Below are 12,740 nucleotides of genomic sequence, written 5' to 3'. Positions count from 1 at the left end.
TGTTTGGAATATCTTTAGGAATTACAGTGACCTGATTATTGCTATCTGTCTCTCATACCTCTCAGTCTCTGAACATGTCAGGTCAATATAACCTTTTCTTCAATGTATTCAGTTAAAATATTTTTCCTGATTCCCAGGGAATAGAGTTACTCCCCTCTTTCCTAGGAAACAAAGGAGCCTCTGCCCAGGAAGGAATAGGGCTCAGCCTGGGTGGCTCAAACAGCAATACTAACAGCTTTCAGTATCTACTTTTAGAGACTCTAAGAGAGTAATGATGTGAGGTAAAGTGTCAGTTGATGGGGCTTGGACCAGCACCCCGTCTGCACACTCTAGTTAGACAGTTGTGACATTAAAATGTCACGTAAATGTGAAGACACCATTGAAATGATCTTTCCCATAGTCGATTCCCTATCCTCTAGTGGCCATTGTGAGAGGTCGAAAGGCAGAAGCATCAGTATAGAATGAAAAGGTACCCTGTGATGAACAATTATTAGCTATTTAGAATATAACTTACTTCCTAAATCTTTTCAGCTCAACATGCCTGGCTTAAATGCTCTAAATGTGTCTTCTAAAGTAATTTCACATTTCATTGAATAAATTTCCATTGACAAGACATGCTCAGTCATAAGAACCCTAGTATAATGGCAGAGTATTTAGAGTGCTAAATGATACAGATTATGCATTGTGCTGTGTTCAGAAAGTTTCAAAATGGAACAATTGTTTTCAAAGAAACAAAAATCAATCCAAAAGGATAAAAGTGAGAAAAGGAGGCTTAGATTACTTTGCAGAACCTCCAATCAAGCATGGATATCCAGCGAGTGACATTTTTTCATAAGACTCAGGAGATTATGGGCTCTGAGAGCCTTTCTGCTACCGTGTGTATTAGAATAATTGTTCCTCTAATTCAAATCTCTAAGCAGCTTAATGCCTGTTCTTATCTTAGTTCAATTTAGAGAGAACATAAGAACAAAAATGCTGTATCTGTTCAGTGTCTTCTCTAAATGAAACTGTTCAAATAACTCCAAGCTCTGAGGTTATGTGGTTGACCACATAGCTGGACATTCCTTCCAAAGACAAGGTGAAGAAAGCTGCCCCCAGGCCAACACTCAAAATGAAAAGTGGTCTTAGGATTGTTGGGAGGAGGAATATAATAACATCTTCTTAATGAAATACATTTGGGACCAACTTAGCCTAAGACTGGGGGAAGACTTCATGTTTCCTAGAGATGACTGCTTTTCTTTCTCTCCATCCTTTTCCATGCCTAGAATAATACTAGATATTCAACACATATTTGTTGTAATTAGGGTGGAACCCATGCTGCCTAGGGATATGTAGTGCTAAATTGCCACGGCTTAGGAAACATTTCTCACCATAAGAACATTTTTTAAATGTCACATTCCTGCATTAGCACCAAAGTCTTTCTATTTTGCTAATTCACAACATAGAGGAGCTCTGGGTAGTCCTCCCTCCTCAGTACAGGTCCACTAACCTGCCTCCCAGAACATTGGTGCTACTTCTGTCATGCTCTTTGTCCTGTCTATAGTAACACCATTCAAAAACAAGGACTCTAGTCACCTCTCACCCTGTGGTCTCTCATGTCCACCCAGCTCCATACAACCCTAATTGATCCTATCTCCCACCTTCCTTGACCCCTGAACTGCTGCCCTATGAGCTCTAAAACTCACAAGTGTTTATCAGTAAAGTTCCTTATCTTCACAACCTTGTCTGAACAGTGCCTTCCTCTTTTTACTATAAACTTGGCTTTCTTAATTATATGACTTCTCTAGAGCCCTCCCGGTAGCCATGCTTTGTCTCCCACACCCCTTGTGCTACTGGAGTTGGAGACAGGGTAGGTGTTATCCTTGTTCCTCGGTGCCTCTTCTAGACTGCTGTCCTACTCACCTTAAAAACCACTCAGCTTGGAAACTCATGCTGTCCATCAGTACCACTCACTCTGCATCCTTGTTGCAGTTACACAGAGCCCTGGGCTACTTGTCCCCCATTCTTTGGAGATTCTAGTTCTTGGCTCGCTGTCACTTTCTTTCCAGCTCTATTCTTGTCACCACATTATGTGGTCTCTTTTGCACATTCCTCCTATCTCCTGACTCCTCTTTCTTTATATATGCTCACTCACTAGGAAATCACATACTCTGATAATGCCCAAAATGAATCTCCAAACTCATTCATCTGACTGCCTCCTTGACATTTCACTTAGATGGTTAATAAGCGTCTCAAAATTTATATGTTCAAAATTAAACTTCTTATTTTCCTCAGCCCCCAAATCTACTCCTTTTATAGCCTCCCCCATGTGGACAGAACTTCATTTTGTGCACTGTTATTTCCTTAATGCCTGACATATAGCAGTTTATCAATAAAAGTTTAATGAATGAATTACTTTATATCTTTACAATAGTGGTTGAAAACTAAACTTACCATACACACAATATTTTACTCCTACTGTGTTGTAAGAGAGCCAAACAGGATTTTGTGAGCTTGCTGTAGAAATATGATAGAACAGCAGTATTGGTGGTGTTCTGTACCTGGTAACTGAAGTGTAAACAAACCTTTGTACCACTGAGGTCTCTGTCAAGGATCTGTGCTCCCATCTAAGACAGATCACTACCAAGGTGACTGTCTTCAATGACAGGTTTGATGGTGCCACTTGCCTGCTCAAAACCCTTCAGTCATTTCCTTTGTGAGTATATGGTAAAATGTTAACCTCCTCTGCCTGTCATGCAAACTCGCCTCATTTGAGTTTGCACCTGCTTCTTTTCTTCTCAGGGCCCCAACATGCTAATCCAAAAGGTGAATTTGGACCCTGGACACACCTGTGTTAATCAGAACTCCTTGATTACAAATGACAAAAATGAGACTGGCTTAGCAAAGAAGGGAATATACTGGCTTGTGTAACTATAAAGAGCTCTGTATACCAACATAGAAAGGTGGCCAAAACATGTTAAGAAAAATACAAGCTGTGGGACAGCACATATAGTATGATTCTACTTCATACATTTTTTTAAATCTGCCTATGAGTGTGTATGTTTATATGCCTGGAGAGAAAGAAAAAGTCTAGAAGAATAAATACACATCATATGTTAACAATGATTAATCTCTAGAGCGCAAAACTGATGATATGTTTTTCAACTTATATAATTATATATTAGAACGTTTTATAATTTTTTAGAAGGTTCAAATTTATGGTTAACGGTAACACCTTGCTAATGCAAAGCCATGATACACCATCCAATGTGTAGCCACTGGCCATGTGTAGGTATTTAAATTTAAATAAATTAAAATGATATAAAATTTTAAATTCCATTCTTCAGTTGCAGTAGGCCTATCTCAAGGGCTTGATAGCCACATATCACTACGTGGCTTAACATATTGAGAGTACATATATAGAACATTTCCATCAATGTAGAACATTTCTCCATGATGGGAAACATCTGGTAAGCTAGATGAACCTAGATGCTCACCTGATTGCTTTCACTAGGATAAGTGGCTTCATTTAGATGCAGCCAGAGTGAAGCAGGTGCGGGCCTGAGCACCTGTGATCTGACAACCAGCAGGAGTTTGAGTGAAGGTTCAAGTCTGTTCATTTATGCAGAATCTTCTAACGTCTTTGGAAGAGGCACTGTCTTAGAGGTAATTTATTCAGTAATTTTAAGGGAAACAAGGAAAATCCCTACCCAGTAGGATTTTAAAGGAAAATGAGAACATCTACATCTTTTGCAATGTTAAGATTTACCTGTTTTAATTAGAAAGAAAAACAAACTGGTTGACTTAAAAGAATGTTTTTCCTTTTCTTCTCATTTGCCTAATTCCCAAGTAATTTAGCAATGCATATGGGAGAAAGAAGAATCATGTTCCTTTCTGGTATGGAAATTAACATGGTATCTAAGTACTTTGGTTTAAAATTATTTGAAAAGCAGGGGTGCCTGGGTGGCTCAGTCGGTTGAGCATCTGACTTCAGCTTGGGTCATGATCTCACAGTTTGTGGGTTCAAGCCCCGCATCAGGCTCTGTGCTGACCACTTGCTCAGAGCCTGCAGCCTGCTTCAGATTCTGTGTCTCCCTCTCTCTCTCTCTGCCCCTCCCCTGCTCATGCTCTGTCTCTCTCTGTCTCTTCAAAATAAATAAATGTTAAGAAAAATTTTTTTAATTATTTGAAAAAGCAAACATAGGAAGCTCTTCTTTCCTTAGGTTTTTTTTTTTTTTTTTGGTTGGAACCTTTAATTTACCTTTATTTGTTCTACATGGTATACAGAAAATTCAGTGTTAGTTTTATGTTTCCATTCTAATTTAGAGTCATAACATCGTTTTCCAGTGCCTTTTTTTCCCAAGTAGATCCGTAATTTAATAAACAGGAACTCTCAATTTCTTTTATTTAAAAAGAAGCCATGTGATTTTATTTAAGAGGTTACAGATTACAGTATGATTTCAATATTTAAATAGCAACTTATTGTATCTCTGCTATCCTCTTAAGATGATGGAAACAATAGGTCTATCAAAATATGTTATATTTTTTAGAGCAAAATAATTACAACTTTATATGACCACAGATCCCCCTCCTTCTCTCTCTTTCTAAAGCTCTTATTAACATCTTCCATACCAGAGATCGCTGTGCAGAGCATGCTGATTTATATCAAAAACTTTAGTTTTAACCAATATACTGATAAGCCATCCCAAACAATTTCAGGTGATATGTTCCTTGAATAGATGGCAAAGTTGCTATGAGTAAAACCAATTGTAGAATTTCGTCCATTCATTCAACTGATATCTTTTAAATCCTTGTTATGTACCTGTACTAAGCTTGGTTACAAATTTGAAAAACCCTTTCCTTTAGGGCCTCATAGCTTGGTGGTGGAAGACACAGGAAAATTGAGGATGACCATGCAGTGTCGTAACTGTTAGGTCTACACAGGAAGCCATCACATCACACTGCAAAGGTGGTCAAGGAGAACTTCTAGAGCAATTTCAGGAACTTTGGTGTGGAATGTCCATCCACTTCTAGGTTCTTCATAATGACATCTACACCTAGTATTCTATACCAAAGTAGACCTAATGATGAAAAACATATTACATGCCCCCACCCCCAAATAAAGAAGTACAGGATCAAGTGTACCATGAAACCCCATAGGATTTAATCCTACTCTAGAAGAATCCATAATGATGAGGCAAATTTCTTTTGTTGGGCTAAAACCCTATTCTACCCTATTTTCCTTAGATTAAATGAATTCGATTATTGAAGTCCCTAAATAAGTTACCTTTATTTGGAACATTATACGGTCAGATTTTAACGTGAATGTTATTATGGTATGGTTGGGCTGAAGAAAGTAAGAACAAAGTTCTCTTTTTTCTTCAGACGAGGCACAAGACTCAAAGTGATTTGTTAGGACAAATTAGAAAGCCATTCTCTAGGCAGAAAGTCAACCCAGTCTCCCCCAGGCCAAGTCAGTGCCCAGTGAGAAAGCAAAGGCTGCAGAGATGGTGATTCAAATACTGGGTGCATGCGTACCCTTGTGAGACCCGGTCTTGCTCATACAGAGCCTCTGCCTGCTGATTAAGCCCATATCTCTTTTCCTGAAAACTTGTTTCGATTATTAATGAGAGAAATGTTAAAGATGGCAAGAAAATTACATTTCCTTTTGAAATTATAGTGTAAATGTAGTTTCTTCAATTGGCTCTTTAAAAATTGAGAAGGTCTCATCTTCACAGATTAATAAGATTTTCTTCCCCTACTTCCACTCAAACTCCTTTGGACATACTTATTCACTTAACAAGTCTGCTGTATACATCTCCACTGTCAGAAATGACATAAATCTTCATTCCTCTGAGTAGGGCTAACTCTTCTGGATGCTTGGACAGTCATATTTCCAAAGATTTTCTTCTGTTTTTGACTGAAATGGATGGCACATCAAAGGCTCTTCTCACATCTGTACCCTTTTCCCCTTCCCCCCCAAGAGGAAAGTAACGCTTTTGGTTGCAGTGTCTAAAGACTGGCATTCAAATAGCCCACTTCTTGTTCTTATAGCTTATGCAATGGTGCTCATTCCTACGATGAAGTCAGGAATTGAGATAGCTGAATCCAAAAGTATTTGTGGTTTAGAGCAGGGGCTCCATTCCTTTCAGAACAGGGTAGGTGGTTTTGGCCATGGCTGTTTGAATTCATATAACAGAAAACCAATTGCTCTATGTGAAGCCACAAAGGGGATTTTTTTTTCAATATATGAAGTTTATTGTCAAATTGGTTTCCATACAGCACCCAGTGCTCATCCCAAAAGTGCCCTCCTCAATACCCATCACCCACCCTCCCCTCCCTCCCACCCCCATCAACCCTCAGTTTGTTCTGTTTTTAAGAGTCTCTTATGCTTTGGCTCTCTCCCACTCTAACCTCTTTTTTTTTTTTTCCTTCCCCTCCCTCATGGGATTCTGTTAAGTTTCTCAGGATCCACATAAGAGTGAAACCATATGGTATCTGTCTTTCTCTGTGTGGCTTATTTCACTTAGCATCACACTCTCTGGTTCCATCCATGTTGCTACAAAGGGCCATATTTCATTCTTTCTCATTGCCATGTAGTACTCCATTGTGTATATAAACCACCATTTCTTTATCCATTCATCAGTTGATGGACATTTAGGTTCTTTCCATAATTTGGCTATTGAGAGTGCTGCTATAAACATTGGGGTACAAGTGCCCCTAGGCATCAGTACTCCTGTATCCCTTGGGTAAATTCCTAGCAGTGCTATTGCTGGGTCATAGGGTAGGTCTATTTTTAATTTTTTGAGGAACCTCCACACTGTTTTCCAGAGTGGCTGCACCAATTTGCATTCCCACCAACAGTGCAAGAGGGTTCCCGTTTCTCCACATCCTCTCCAGCATCTATAGTCTCCTGATTTGTTCATTTTGGCCACTCTGACTAGCGTGAGGTGATACCTGAGTGTGGTTTTGATTTGTATTTCCCTGATGAGGAGCGACGTTGAGCATCTTTTCATGTGTCTGTTGGCCATCCGGATGTCTTCTTTAGAGAAGTGTCTATTCATGTTTTCTGCCCATTTCTTCACTGGGTTATTTGTTTTTCGGGTGTGGAGTTTGGTGAGCTCTTTATAGATTTTGGATACTAACCCTTTGCCCGATATGTCATTTGCAGATATCTTTTCCCATTCCGTTGGTTGCCTTTTAGTTTTGTTTGTTGTTTCCTTTGCTGTGCAGAAGCTTTTTATCTTCATAAGGTCCCAGTAGTTCATTTTTGCTTTTAATTCCAAAGGGGATTTTTTAAGAAGGATAAAAATGACCTCTGTGAAGCTCAGAAGGCATAGACTGGCCTCGGCATAAACTAAAACAAGGAACTGAAAAACCATCAAAACCAGAATTACTCCTTCTCTCCAGGTCTTATGGTCCCTTGACTTTTCACTTCATTCTTCTCTGTATATATCTGTCCATTAGCTTTCACAGTTTTCCTTGGTTCAGATGGCCACATCTAGGACCTATTTGTCTATAGCTCCTAGATCTTTATGTCCTGAGTTCAAGTGGCCAATAAAGACACACAGAGTCTGTGACTCTTCAAATTCTTGGAAAGAAGCTCATGGGCCTGCGTTTGGGCCAGGTGTCTCCCCTTAATCAAGTCATCTCCAGCCAGTGGATTAGTCTTGCAGTAGAAGCATGAGTGTGGGTGTAAATGTGTAATTCCCAAAGAGGGGCAATCATGGTCTGGGTGAACATCTCGAATGATGTCAACTCCTAGGGTCAGTGAGCTATTTTCTTTCTTTCAGAAAGCTTGAATAGAAGTAAAATATACATTTATCCTTGTTAAGCCTGAAAGGAATAACTAAAATACCTGTTTTCTTTGATCTGGGATAAAAATCACAAGTTAGTTTGGTTACTTTGTTCATCTCATGCCAGTCAGAATCTTCTGTATTTATATTTAATTCAAGAGCAATTATTTAATTAAAATTAGAAATCAAATTAACTGGGGCACCTTGGTGGCTCAGTCAGTTAAGCATCTGACTTTGGCTCAGGTCATGATCTCATGATTTGTGAGTTTGAGCCCTGTATTGGGCTCTCTGTTGTCAGCACAGAGCCTGCTTCAGATCCTCTGTTCCCTTCTCTGTTTTCCCCTCCCCAGCTCGCACATGCACATGTGTGCTTGCTGTTTTATTTCTCAAAAATAAATAAAAATTTCAAAAAAAAAATAAAGAACTTAACTATTCCAAAGTAAATACATATAATTTGTTAATTAAATGGGATGCTTCAATTTTAGGGACTATAGGGGGAAAATAATTAGAGGATCTTGATGTTGAGAAGCTCAGGAACTTCTGCCTTAGCAGAAGAAAGCCAACTCTAGGTTCTGGAGCTTATGAAAGAGAGTCAGCAAAAGCATAAAATATGCAGTTATGCTGCTCTGCTAGAGCAGCCCCTATGGGGCCAACCTGTTCACATTGATTCGTGGAGAACTTCTCCCCTTATTTTAGTTTTATATGCTACATAACAAACTGCCACAAACACAGCCACTTAAAACCACACAAACTTGTTATCTCACACTTTCTGTGGGCCAGGAGTCTATGAGTTAGTTGGGTCTTCTGCTCAGTATTAGGTGGAAGTCAAGCTGTCAGCCAGGACTGTGATGTCATTTGAGTCCTAGGGTCTTCTGCCAAGCTCACAAGTTGTTGGCAGAATTCAGTTCCTGTAAGACTGAGAGCCTCAGCCCTAGAGTCAGCCCACCCATTCCTGGCCATGTGGCCCTGTCCACAAATATGGCAATTTGCTTCTCCAAGGCCAACAGAGAGTGTCTCTACTGCTTCAGATCTCTTAACTTCATTTAAAGGTATCAAGTGATTAATAGGTCAGGTCTGCCCAGCACAATATCCTTTTCCATTAACTTAAAGTTAACTCATTAAGGACCTTAATTACATCATTATAATTCCTACACCTTCACCACATAATATAGCATAATCAAAGAAGAGGCATTCCATTATATTCATAGGTCTTGCTCACACCAAAGAGAAGGATCATACTGTGCATGAACACTCGGGGGCAGAAGTCTTGGGGACCAGCTCAGAATTCTGCCCACTGAAATAAAATGAAGAGGAAAAAGAGTGAGGATTGATCTTGGTTCTACCTCTCTCAGGCTTAAAGCCACCATCCTTTGGCATAAAGCACAATTGGGCTGTGGGCCTAAATATGTTCATAAATGAAAGGAAAGCTCAGTAATACGAGCATTTATATCTCCTAAGCCTAGTTTTGGATGTTTATCTCTTATACTGGCCTGATTTATTTTTGTTAGTTTATTCGCTTATTATACATATTTATATAACGTGTATGATATTATAAGGTGATTTAAGTATTGGATAGTCCTTTACCATCTGCAAAGAGTTTTTCCAAGTCTTCTCATTTAACCCCATTTCTCATGTTATCTCATTCCCATGAAGGGTATTTTTCCTAATGCAGGTCTGAGGATCAGAAAAGCTAGAATCATGCATCCCAGGATTATAGAGTCAATCAGTGACAGAACAAAGACCAAAAGTTGGGTCTTCATCTCCGAATTATGGCCCCCTTCCTTTTCAATCCTCCTTTGTATCACTAGAATATGATGGCTAAATGTGGAACATCCTGGGGTGCCCGGGTGGCTCAGTCGGTTGAGCATCTGACTCTTGATTTCAGCTCAGATAATGATCCCAGGGTTGTGGGATCGAGCCCAACATAGGGCTCTGTGCTGAGGGTGGAGCCTGCTTGAGATTCTCTCTCTCTCTTCCTCTGTCCTTCTCCCCTACTCTCACTCTGTCTTGAATGAATGAATGAATGAATGAATGAATGAATGAATGAATGAATAAGGAACATCCTGACCAAGGACACATTTAACTGCCCTTAGAAATGGCTTCCAGCACCACCTCCCATTGGCACTCAACTGAGCAGAGGTTGAGCACAGTTTCTGTCCCCTTTCTCCAATCCTCCGTGTCACCTTTGAGAACTAAGCAGACCAGGACTTTGTTTGCCTACCCTGCTTCTACAGGGCAATGGGCCCCCTGCATATCAATATGCTGGGTCACAGCCTAAATTCTGTTGAGCTTCTGATTGGTCAGTTGATTTCATGTAACTCTTTTTATATTAGGTTTTCCAGAAAGGTTCTGCTATTTATTACATTATGAGGAGGCTGAGGAAGGCAAAGAACTCCTCTTTATCAGCAAGTACCATAAGCCATGAGCTAAAAACAGTACTTTTTACATAGATCACTTTTCACAATTAAATGTCTTATATATATTATCACATCCATTTAACATATGAGGAAGCAGAGATTCAAAGAGATTTTGTATATAACCTGAAGCCACACAGGTAGCAAATGGTGCATTTAGTACTGCATCTGGGTCTTTAAGCTGCAAAGGCCATAAACTTGTATTATGTCACGTAACCAGCTCAGATGTCACTGCTGACACAATCCTTCCCTCTCTCACCACGTGTGCCTCACGGTGAATATTCTCTTCTTGATATCATCATAGCATCCATCCACCCACCCTGCCATCCTTCCACACATTTACCCTTCTGTCCTTCCTTCCATCCATCCGTCATCCACTTATAACAACTAATCGGTGTTAAACACCTGTCATTTGGCCAATTGCTCATATCCTGGAAAAATGAAGAGCCCTTTCTCCTCTACATTCCTACCAACTAGTGGACGGGTTTTGGCATGTAGTTGGTATTCTGTAGCTGCCTGTTGACTTATAGTGCTTCTGCTGAGAAACCTGAAATTAGCACCCAAATCGACTTAGTTGATTTTAACAAAGGAAGTAGAAGGACTGCAGAGTTTTAAACAATAGGGATCATTTATGCATTCTTTCCATCCACCTCTCTTACTACTTCTAATAAGTAGGTAATAATAAAATGCACATCAGAGTCATCCAGGACTGTCTTCTCAGAGGCTTCTCTTGACTCATCACTCATCACTGTCACTTTCCCACACATTTAACATCAGTGGAGCTTTGACCTTCCCCACCTCAGAGGCCTGAGGCAGTGCTGGGAAGAGCAGGGCCAATACAGGGCAAGCCTCATGAACTTCTCAGGCCAGAATCCTAGGCCTTCTGCTCTACTAGCCCCTGAAGTCACTGAATAGAAAGGCCTTGCTGGAGGCCTTTACATTTAACACTAAGGAATGTTCTCAATTGTCAAAATCATTTTGAATTTTTATCCTGCTTTCTCTGATATTAGCTGTGCTTGCCAGTTTTGTGTAGCTATAATATGCTTTATATGTATTCATCCACATCATTGAACTTTTAAAAATCCCTAATGGTAGGTGCCTGGGTCCCTCAGTCAGTTAAGTGTCTGACTTCAGTTCAGGTCATGATCTCACAGTTCATGAGTTCAAGCCCCGTGTCGGGCTCTGGGCTAACAGCTCAGAACTCAGAGCCTGGAGCCTGCTTCAGATTCTGTGTCTCCCTCTCTCTCTGCCCCTCCCCCATTCATACTCTGTCTCTCCTTCTCTCTCTCTCTCAAAAATAAATAAACATTAAAAAAAATTTTTTTAATCCCTAGTGGTAGAAGATCAAAGAGAAAATTCTGTGGCCCAATTTAGCTTAACTTAGATTCAATAATTATCCTTTCCTTAGTGTAGCTGTAAATCTACCTGAAATATTATCATACACTTTACATTTCTCCATATTATTCAACAATAAATAATCAACATGCTGCTGGAGGATAGAAATGGAAAAAAGGGGGGGCGGGCACCTGGGTGGCTCAGTTGGTTAAGCGTATGACTCTTGGTTTCAGCTCAGGTCATGATCTCACAGTTCATGGCTTTGAGCCCCACATCGGGCTATGTGCTGACAGTGTGGAGCCCGCTTGGGATTCTCTCTCTCCCTCTCTTTCTCCCCCACTCACTCTCCTTATCTCTCTCTCAAAATAAATAAATAAACTTAAAAAAAAGAAATGGAAAAGAAAGACAAGAATGTGGTATTTGCATTTGTTCTTTAAGAAGTAGCCCAGTAGGAAAGTGTAGCAGCCCAGACTCAGAGGTAGACCTGTATACTGTCTGCTAACTGAGGAGTGATACCTGATGAGGTTTACTGGCTTATTCTCTTTTCAGATGACAGGCTTCTTCTCTCCATTATCAAGACACAGGTAGGACAGAGCCCAATGTGTTCAGTAGAGAGAATATTGCTTAGTTTACCTGAAACAGCTGTCACTGAAGATTTGGGAGGAGTAAAAGACATAATCACACCTGTGTCTTAGGACTGTAACTCTTTAGCAGCAGTGGGGGGGACGGCATGAAGGGGTTGAGATCTCAAAGGCAACAAGATTTCAAAAGTGTAGATGGTAGAATATGGGGGCCTATATAATAACATGGCAGCTGGCAGAACAAAAATGAGATAAATAGGAAGGGCACTGAGGTAAGACAGACCTGGCACCTGACCAAGTATGGCATGGGGCAGAGTAGAAATCTGGAGGAAGAAGGATGTGTCTGAGATGACATTGAAGATTCGAACATGGGTGACTGAGAAGAGGTTGGTTGGATTCACCAGGACTGGGAACTCCAAGAAGAAGTGACAGGTTGAGGGGAGGAGAAATGCCGAATTGCATTTCAGGCTTGTGGTATTTGGACTATCAGTGGAGCACGAGGTTGGTGGTCAGTGGAGCGTGCACGGCCAAGAGTGGTGATAGAAGAGTCCATGGAATCTGTATAAGAGTAGAATCCATCGAGGGGAGTCTGGGTGGCTCAGTCAGTTAAGTGTCTGACTTCAGCTCAGGTCATG

General features: G+C 40.4%; 1 protein-coding gene across 6 annotated transcripts in view; it reads left to right on the top strand.

Annotated features, from left to right (window-relative positions):
• Positions 1 to 12,740, top strand: part of PLPPR1 (phospholipid phosphatase related 1) — a 327,145-nt gene that overhangs the window by 258,984 nt on the left and 55,421 nt on the right. The window contains exon 1 of one of the 6 annotated variants that reach the window (XM_047830316.1): positions 2,581 to 2,695. The exons of the other annotated variants lie outside the window; for them this stretch is intronic. The gene's annotated coding sequence lies outside the window, so the exon portion shown is untranslated. Of the gene's footprint in view, positions 1 to 2,580; positions 2,696 to 12,740 lie in introns of those variants that run through there. 6 annotated transcript variants of the gene reach the window in all.

Source organism: Prionailurus viverrinus, chromosome D4, assembly GCF_022837055.1.
Source record: "Prionailurus viverrinus isolate Anna chromosome D4, UM_Priviv_1.0, whole genome shotgun sequence".
NCBI classification, from domain to species: domain Eukaryota; kingdom Metazoa; phylum Chordata; class Mammalia; order Carnivora; family Felidae; genus Prionailurus; species Prionailurus viverrinus.
Note: the sequence above shows the minus strand (reverse complement) of the source record. Positions and strands in the feature narration are given on the sequence as shown.